Below are 8258 nucleotides of genomic sequence, written 5' to 3'. Positions count from 1 at the left end.
TTCTCGGCGCTTGGAGGTAGCCGATCTGGCGGGCGAACGGCTTGATGTGGCAGCTCGAAGGTGGCGCCTGAGAGCCAACCAGGAGGGCTGCGACGATCGGGGGTACTGGCGCGGCGCAATGGGCGAGGAAGAGGTCGCGCAGTTCCCCCCAAGAGGTCATGGAGGCCATCGGTAGGTGGAGCAGCCACATGCGTGGAACACCGGTGAGGGCCATGGGAAACTAGTTGGCCATCACCCTGTCGTCGCCCCCGGCTTTGAGGACAGCCTCCTCGTATGCCAGCAGGAAAACCAGCGGATCCGTCGCACCGTTGTAGCGCGGTGGCATGTCGGGCTTGAACTTGGGCGACCATTGCACCTGCCGCAAGGCGGGGGCCAAGGCTCGGAGCCCCCTGGCCCCAGTGCTGGCATCGGTCGTAGGAGCGGGCGGCGCATCCGTGGGGGCGCGATGGGCGCAAGACGACGAACCGGCTGGAGTCGGCGATGGGGTGGTGGTGGGGCCACCGCGCCGCACCAGTGGATGCAGGGGTGAGGCCTGCTGCCTTTTCCCCGCCGGGCCGGTGGCGGCGTTGGCGGCAGGCGACGGGGAGTAATGAGGGCGACCGCCCACGGGCGCCGTCTGGGCGACGTGGGTGGCGAGAGCAGCCCGACACTCGGCGTGAGCTCGACGAGCGTCAGCCATGGACACGACGGAAGATCAGATGTGACTAGCAGAAGAAAGACTCCGGCGCACCCCCTACCTGGCACGCCAAATGTCGGATTTCGCGTTCTGGCAAACCCTTGAGGTTCAAACACTAGGGTGCGCATGAAGATCTCTCCCCTACCAGCTCATGTCTCGATGTCTCGCAAGGATCTAAGCAAGAAAGATGAACACACAAGGGACACGAGATTTATACTGGTTCAGGCCACCATTATGGTGTAATACCCTACTCCAGTGTGTGGTGTGGTGGATTGCCTCAGGGGCTGATGGTGAACAGTACAAAGGAAGAACAGCCTCGCGAGGGGCTGTTCTTGGGCTAGTGCGATGAACTGCTTGGGTGAGTTCAGTCACTTCTCTCTCTCTCTTTGGTTGATCTGTTTCTAGATGCCTCTACCCTGTGGTGGCTAGTCCTATTTATAGAGCGAGGCCCTGGGCCTCTTCCCAAATAATGAGCGGGAAGGGCACTAACAATTGGCCATTTTGAAGGGGAACATCTGGTACACTTATCCTGACTAAAGTTGGTCTTCGGCTGCAAAAGGCTCTGACGATGACGCCGCCCTGGGCTCCACGATGACTTCCATCCTGCCGTTCTGCTGGTCTTGGTCTTGTTGCACCGAAACGGTAACCTTTGCCTGATGCCTTGGCCTGTGCTTGCCCCCTTTGCATCGAAAGGGAAACAAGGACATTGCGCAGGCCGGCGCCTGCCTGGCGCCTGCCTGGCCTCGATCGTCATGGCTTGTGTCACGGGCTCCTCGGGAGGTGCCCTGCCTTGATATCTCTGCCTCCTCGTGAGCCTGCCTAAGGAGGCTACTCCTGAGGAAGCTTCCTGTCGTCCGCCCCGTGAGGCTTGGCCCCTCGCGAGGGTCTTGAGCTTGAGCTGATGAAGCTGGGCTGCATTGGGCCGCCACTTGAGCCACGCCGCAGGCTGCAGGCAGGCAAGTCCGGGGACCCCCGTTCCCAGAACGCCAACAATAGCAGATTCAAGCAGATAATACCAGCTCATGCTGGATCAGAACACTTCAAACGAAGTGTTGAGGAGGAGGCACCGGTCTCGTCTGTTGCCGGTTTATGAAGCAATGAATCTCTTCAACACGCCAGGAGCTGGACCCGGTAATCCGACAGCAGTAAACCGGACTGAGGCACCTGGGACAGGAGCGCCGGGTCAGCCACGGGTGACGGACCCGCCTCGACGAACAGATAACCCGCCGCAGTACATGCCGACCCCGCCGTGTCACTTCTCCACCCCTTTGGATAATATGATTGTTGCGGCGTCCCGATTGGCAGCTATTCTAATGGAGGGCGAGTCTCCACCGGCGGTTGAGACGCGGCGGGCCAGGGATCTCCTTCAAACTACTATGGAACAATAGCAGGCCTATTCATATAGCCGAGACAGAATCCATTCAACCCCTCGACCGAGTAAGAGTTACAACATGCACATTGATGAATCGGCTGTGTCAAGCAGTGCGCGGAACCATGATGCCCCTCGAGGACATAATCCGGCACGCGGTGGTGCGAATGCTCAGGATATAGTGGATAATGGTAGAGCGCATCGGGAGGCCGAGTTAGCAGCGCAGTTAGCAGCACAGTACGCGAATCATCAACCCACTCTAGTTTGGCCGACGATGTCTGTAGAATGAGGACTGGCTTCCAGTTCTTGGGGGTGTCGTGTCTCACCCTGGCCCTACGTAATGTGCGGTTACCCAAGGATTTTAAAGGCCCGCGTAAGGTGCCTAATTACACCGCCGATTTACCCCCCGAGTCATGGGTTGAAAGTTATGAGATGGCTATGGAGATGCTGGATGTGGATGAAGTGGTGTGTGCTAAGTACTTCACCATGATGTTGGATGGAACGGCTCGCACATGGTTAAAAATTCTGCCCGTTAATTCTGTCGGTTCATGGGACGAGTTGAAGGCCCGGTTTATAGCAAACTTCAAAGACACATGCAAGCAACCTATGTCAATCGTGGATCTGGCCGCCTGTTTCCAAGGAGAAGGCGAATCAACAACTCATTGGGTGTGGCGTGTTTCAGAAATCCTACATTCGTCGGACCGCATCAATGCTGATTCGGCAATCATAACATTGGAGGGTAATTGCCGGTTTAAGCAGCTGAAATTGAAGTTGGGACGGCTCAAGTGTCACTGCAATGACATGGGAGCACTCATGGCAGCTTTGGCAGATTCTGATAGTACCAAGGATCCCAAGTCTGACGATGAGAAGCCGGAGAAGTGAAAGAGAATGTCGGTGCAAAAGGACAGCAGCATAACCAGGCAAGCCATGGGAATAACCGTAAGCGCAAAGTGGACAATAATTCTGATTTTGTGGCTAACACCAACATACAGGGTAATAATCAGCGCTGTAAGGGTAAACTGGCCCCGCGGGGCGGAGGATCAGGTATGAATTTGGAGCGCCTGTTGAACCAGCCCTGCCCAAAGCACGGAATGCAAGAGAAGCCAGCTACACACCTACGGAAGGATTGCTTTATTATGCGAGAGTTCAAAAATTCAGATCTCTTCCGGTATGATCATGGACCATCTGGCGGTTCAGGACCCGGGTTTCACGGGCCGGGTTATGGTGGAGGCAACTCCGGTTTAGGTCTTCAAGGTAACCAAGGTTGACAGGGCAGTCAAGGCAATCAGGGCAACCAAGGTGGTTATAATCAACAGGGGAATCAACACCAGCAGCAGTCGGGTTATCAGAGCAACCCGAAGTAGTTAAATGGTGGACAATAGCATTTCTTCAATACTAGTCTGTGCAAGCAAGATCAGAAGCTTCATAAGAGGGCAGTGAACTCCGTTGAACCAGCAGTGCCCCGTTATTTGCGCTGGTCTGAACAGTCTATTGTGTGGAGTCGAGAAGATCGTCCGCCCCAGGTTGATAATCCGGGTCATCTGGCGTTGGTGGTCGCACCACAGGTTGGACGTTATAAGTTCACCAAGGTACTCATGGATGGAGGGAGTAGTATCAACATCTTATATTATGAAACCTTCCGGCGTATCGGGTTAACGGATAAGAATCTTAAGCCGTCGAACACCGTTTTTCACGGTGTGGTGCTTGGTAAATCGGTCTACCCGGTCTGTAAGATAGCTCTAGAGGTGGTTTTTGGAGATGATCGTGATTCAAGGTCAGAGACATTGACCTTTGAGGTGGTAAAAATCAGAAGTCTGTACTATGCCCTGTTTGGACGGCCGGTCTATGCTAAGTTCATGGCAAGGCCCTGTTATGTTTATCTGCAGCTTAAGATGCCAGGTCATAAGGTGACCATCAAGGTTCATGGCAGCCGCCAGATTGCTTTGGAGTGCGAGGAAGGTGATGCGGCTTATGCTGAGTCGGTTTGCGCAATAGAGGAGTTAAAATTCTATAAAGACAATGTTGATCCGGCGGATATGACTTCTTTGAAGAAACCCACTACAGAGCATGATCCGGCTTTGAAGTTTAGATCGTCTGATGAGACTAAGTTGGTTGATTTTGTTCCTGGCGATTCATCCAAGCAGTTTAGCATCACCGTTAACTTGGATCCGAAATAGGAAAGCGCGCTCATAGAGTTCATCTGTGAGAACCAGTACATCTTTGCATGAAAACCTTCTGACATGCCAGGTGTACCGAGGCAACTCGCTGAGCACACTCTTAATATTGTTCCCAAGTTTAAACCGGTCAAGCAATTTCTTTGGTGCTTTAATGAAGAGAGACGCAAGGCCATTGGTGAGGAGGTAGCCCGGCTCTTTGCAGCAGGGTTTATTGTGGAGGTCTTTCACCCCGAGTGGTTGGCTAACCCGGTGCTTGTACTCAAGAAGAACGGTACTTGGCATATGTGTGTGGACTATGCGGATTTGAACAAGGCTTTTCTAGCTGATCCCTTTTCCCTCCCCCGTATTGATCAAATCATTGATGCTATGGCGGGTTATGAGCGGTTGAGTTTTCTGGATGCTTATTCGGGTTATCATCAGATCAAAATGGCAGTTAAGGACCATGAGAAGACGGCTTTTATAACTCCCTTTGGAGCCTTCTTCTATGTATCTATGCCTTTTGGGCTCAAGAGTGCCCAGGCGACTTATCAGCGGTATGTGCAGAATTGCCTGCATAATCAGATTGGGTGCAATGTTCATGCTGATGTGGACGATGTCGTGGTGAAGTCTAGGACAACAGAAACACTGATAGCTGATTTGCAGGAAACTTTTGATAATCTGAGGGTTTATAAGATGATGCTTAATACGGCTAAGTGTGTTTTTGGTGTACCATCAGGCAAGCTCCTGGGTTTTCTGGTGTCTAACAGGGGCATGGAAGCTAATCCGGAAAAGATCAAGGATATTACGTCCCTAGCTAAACCAACATGTATCAATGACGTTCAACGACTGGCGGGTCATATTGCAGCGCTAAGCCGGTTTTATCAGCCGGTTGGGGGAGAAGGCGATCCCGCTTTATCAGATTATGAAGAAGACAGACAACTTTGTCTAGAGTGATGCTGCTGACGCGGCGTTTGAGGATCTGAAGAAGCAGTTAGCCGAACCACCCATTCTTGATGCCCCTATTGATAAGGAGTGATTGTTGTTATACGTGGCTGCTAATGCCCGAGCTGTCAGCGTGGCTATTGTGGTAGAGCGCAAAGAGGCTGGTAAGGAGTATCCGGTTCAACGACCAGTTTATTATATCAGTGAGGTGCTTCTCGAGTCCAAACAGAGATATCCGCATTGGCAGAAGCTGGTGTATGGAGTGTTTATGGCAAGCCGGAAGCTTAAGCAATATTTTCAGGGCATCCCATTACTGTGGTAAGTTCCGCTCCATTGGGAGATATCATTCAGAAAAGGGAGGCGACTGGCCGGGTTGCAAAGTGGGCTATTGAGCTTGGGCCTCACGGGTTAAAATATATGCCTCGCACTGCTATCAAGTCCCGAGCACTCATGGATTTCATCAACGACTGGACAGAGTTGCAGGCACCGGAGGATAAACCAGATAACACATATTGGACTATTCACTTTGATGGATCCATACAATTGGAGGGCTCGGGGGCTGGAGTGGTTCTTACTTCCCCTCGAGGTGAAAATTTTTGTTATGTTCTCCCCTTAATGTTTCCCTGTACTAACAATGCAGCTGAGTATGAGGCCTTGCTCCACGGTCTTCGGATGGCTAAGGAGATGAACTTAATCCGGGTACGTTGCTTTGGCGACTCCGATTTAGTGGCTCATCAGGTGTCTGGTACGTGGGAGTCCAAGGATCCACTTATGGCGGCTTATCGGCGTGAGGTGGATAGCATTGCCGGTCACTTCAAGGGTTACCAGGTCGAGCACATTGATCGATGCAAGAATGAATCGGCAGTCGCTTTAAGTCGGCTCGGTTCCCAACGTAAACTGGTGCCGCCAAATGTTTTTCTTGATGTTCTGCATAATCCGTTGGTCAAAATACCAACGGAGGAACATCTGGATGTTCCTGACCCGGAGGCTCAGTTGGTGGCGGTTCTTCATGCTATCCCTGATTGGACAGTGCCATACCTTGCGTATATGAAACGGGGCGAGTTACCGAAAGATGAAGTTCTGGCCAGGAAGATAATCCGACGGTCCAAGTCCATGACTATTGTCAATGGCGAGTTACATCATTGCAGTATTTCAGAGGCATTTCAGCGTTGTGTTTCTCCTGAACAAGGCTGTGAGATCTTGCATGAAGTCCACGAAGGAGATTGTGGTCATCATGCCGGTTCAAAATCCTTGGTGGCCAAGGCTTTCCGGTACGGTTTTTACTGGTTAACAGCTCATGCTGATGCGGAGGATCTGGTCAGAAAGTGTGATGGCTGTCAGAAATTTTCACGCCGAGCTCATGTTCCGGCCCAGGAATTGAGGATGATTCCAATCACCTAGCCGTTTGCAACTTGGGGGCTGGATATGGTTGGGCCTTTTAAAAGGTCCAAGGATAAGAAGACCCACCTTCCGGTGGCGATTGATAAATTTACCAAGTGGGTAGAGGCAGAGCCAGTGAGCAAGTGTGATGCGGCCATGGCGATTCAATTCATGAAAAAGGTGATATTCCGCTTTGGTTTTCCACACAGTATTATAATAGATAATGGCACGAATCTCTTCAAGGGTGCTATGGAGGAGTTCTGTCAGCGTGAGCACATCCGGCTTGATGTGTCATCAGTGCCCCACCCCCAGTCTAATGGTCAAGCGGAGAGAGCTAATCAAGAAATCCTAAAGGGTATCAAGCCCCGGCGTATGGTCCCTTTGCAGCAGTCGCCGGGTTGTTGGGTGGAAGAGTTACCTTCCATTTTATGGAGCATTAACACCACCCCTAATAGATCCACGGGTTACACACCTTTCTTTATGGTTTATGGAGCAGAAGCAGTTCTCCCAAGTGATATTCGCCGTGACTCGCCCCGAGTGGCAGCTTATGTCGAAGCGGACAATGAAAGAGCACGCCAAGATGCATTGGACCTGTAAGATGAAGAACGGGATATTGCGGCAGCTCGTTCGGTGATTTGTCAGCAAGACCTGCGGCATTATCATAGCCGCCAGGTTAAAACCAGAGCTTTTCAAGAGGGCGACTTAGTGCTTCGACTCATCCAAGATCATACGGACATGCACAAGTTATCCCCACCTTGGGAAGGGCCCTTTGTGGTCAGCAAAATCTGAACAACAGGTCGTACTACCTTATCGATGTTCAAGAGCACAAAGACTCACGCAAATCGGAGGAGGAGACCCATCGGCCGTGGAATATAGCTCATCTTCGGCCTTACTACACCTGAGCCATAGGCTCCAACTATGTATATATTTTTGACAATGTACATATTATGATCAATAAATAAACCGGCATCCTTGCTAAAGCGGGGCCTCTGCCGTTTCGTCTTATATGTCTTCCTGGTTACATGGGGCTTCTGTTTATAAACCAGAGTTCTAATTACCCATTAAACTGGCTTATAAAGCCATATAAAAAAAGCTTGGGAGCTTCACACCCAAGGGACCAAAGAGAGTCTGTTGCCACGCACAACTCAAACATAGGTACCCACTGAGCACAGCTCACAATGTTACCTGGGGGCTCTTTGTGCACAGCAACAAAGAGTTTGAAAGGACCCTTGTAATAGGCTATCAAGCCAGGCTTGGAAGCCAGGTGTATTCACCTAAAACCCTGGGTTAACATGCCTTCATCAAGTAAGCCACTCCGTCCAGGTAATCCTGGTATGACCCATCGAACGTTTGACAAGTCAATCTTATACAGACCCTGAACTTGTCAAAGTGAAAACGACGATTGGTTAATGTGAGGCCCATCTTAAAAGGCTTTGTAAAATGGTTTAACTCAGTGGCTTGGCAGCCCATGAAAAGCCTCAAATTTGGGCCTGGCAGCCCTTGAAAAGCCTCGACTACAAGTTTTTCTTTTTCTTTTATTTGTCAAAGTGTTTCTCCTTTGATGAAGTTCTTGAGGTAAACCGGCGTCTATTGACCCGGCCTGACTATAAGTCATCAATATAAGCCGGTGTTTGTTAACCCGGTGTGGCTTTCAGCTATAAGTTGTTAGTACACAACCAATTATAAACCGGTGTTTGCCAACCCGGTCTGGCATTGACTATACGTCACCAGGATG

This window comes from Triticum dicoccoides, chromosome 6B, assembly GCF_002162155.2.
Source record: "Triticum dicoccoides isolate Atlit2015 ecotype Zavitan chromosome 6B, WEW_v2.0, whole genome shotgun sequence".
Lineage (NCBI taxonomy): Eukaryota > Viridiplantae > Streptophyta > Magnoliopsida > Poales > Poaceae > Triticum > Triticum dicoccoides.
This window is presented reverse-complemented; position numbering follows the sequence as displayed.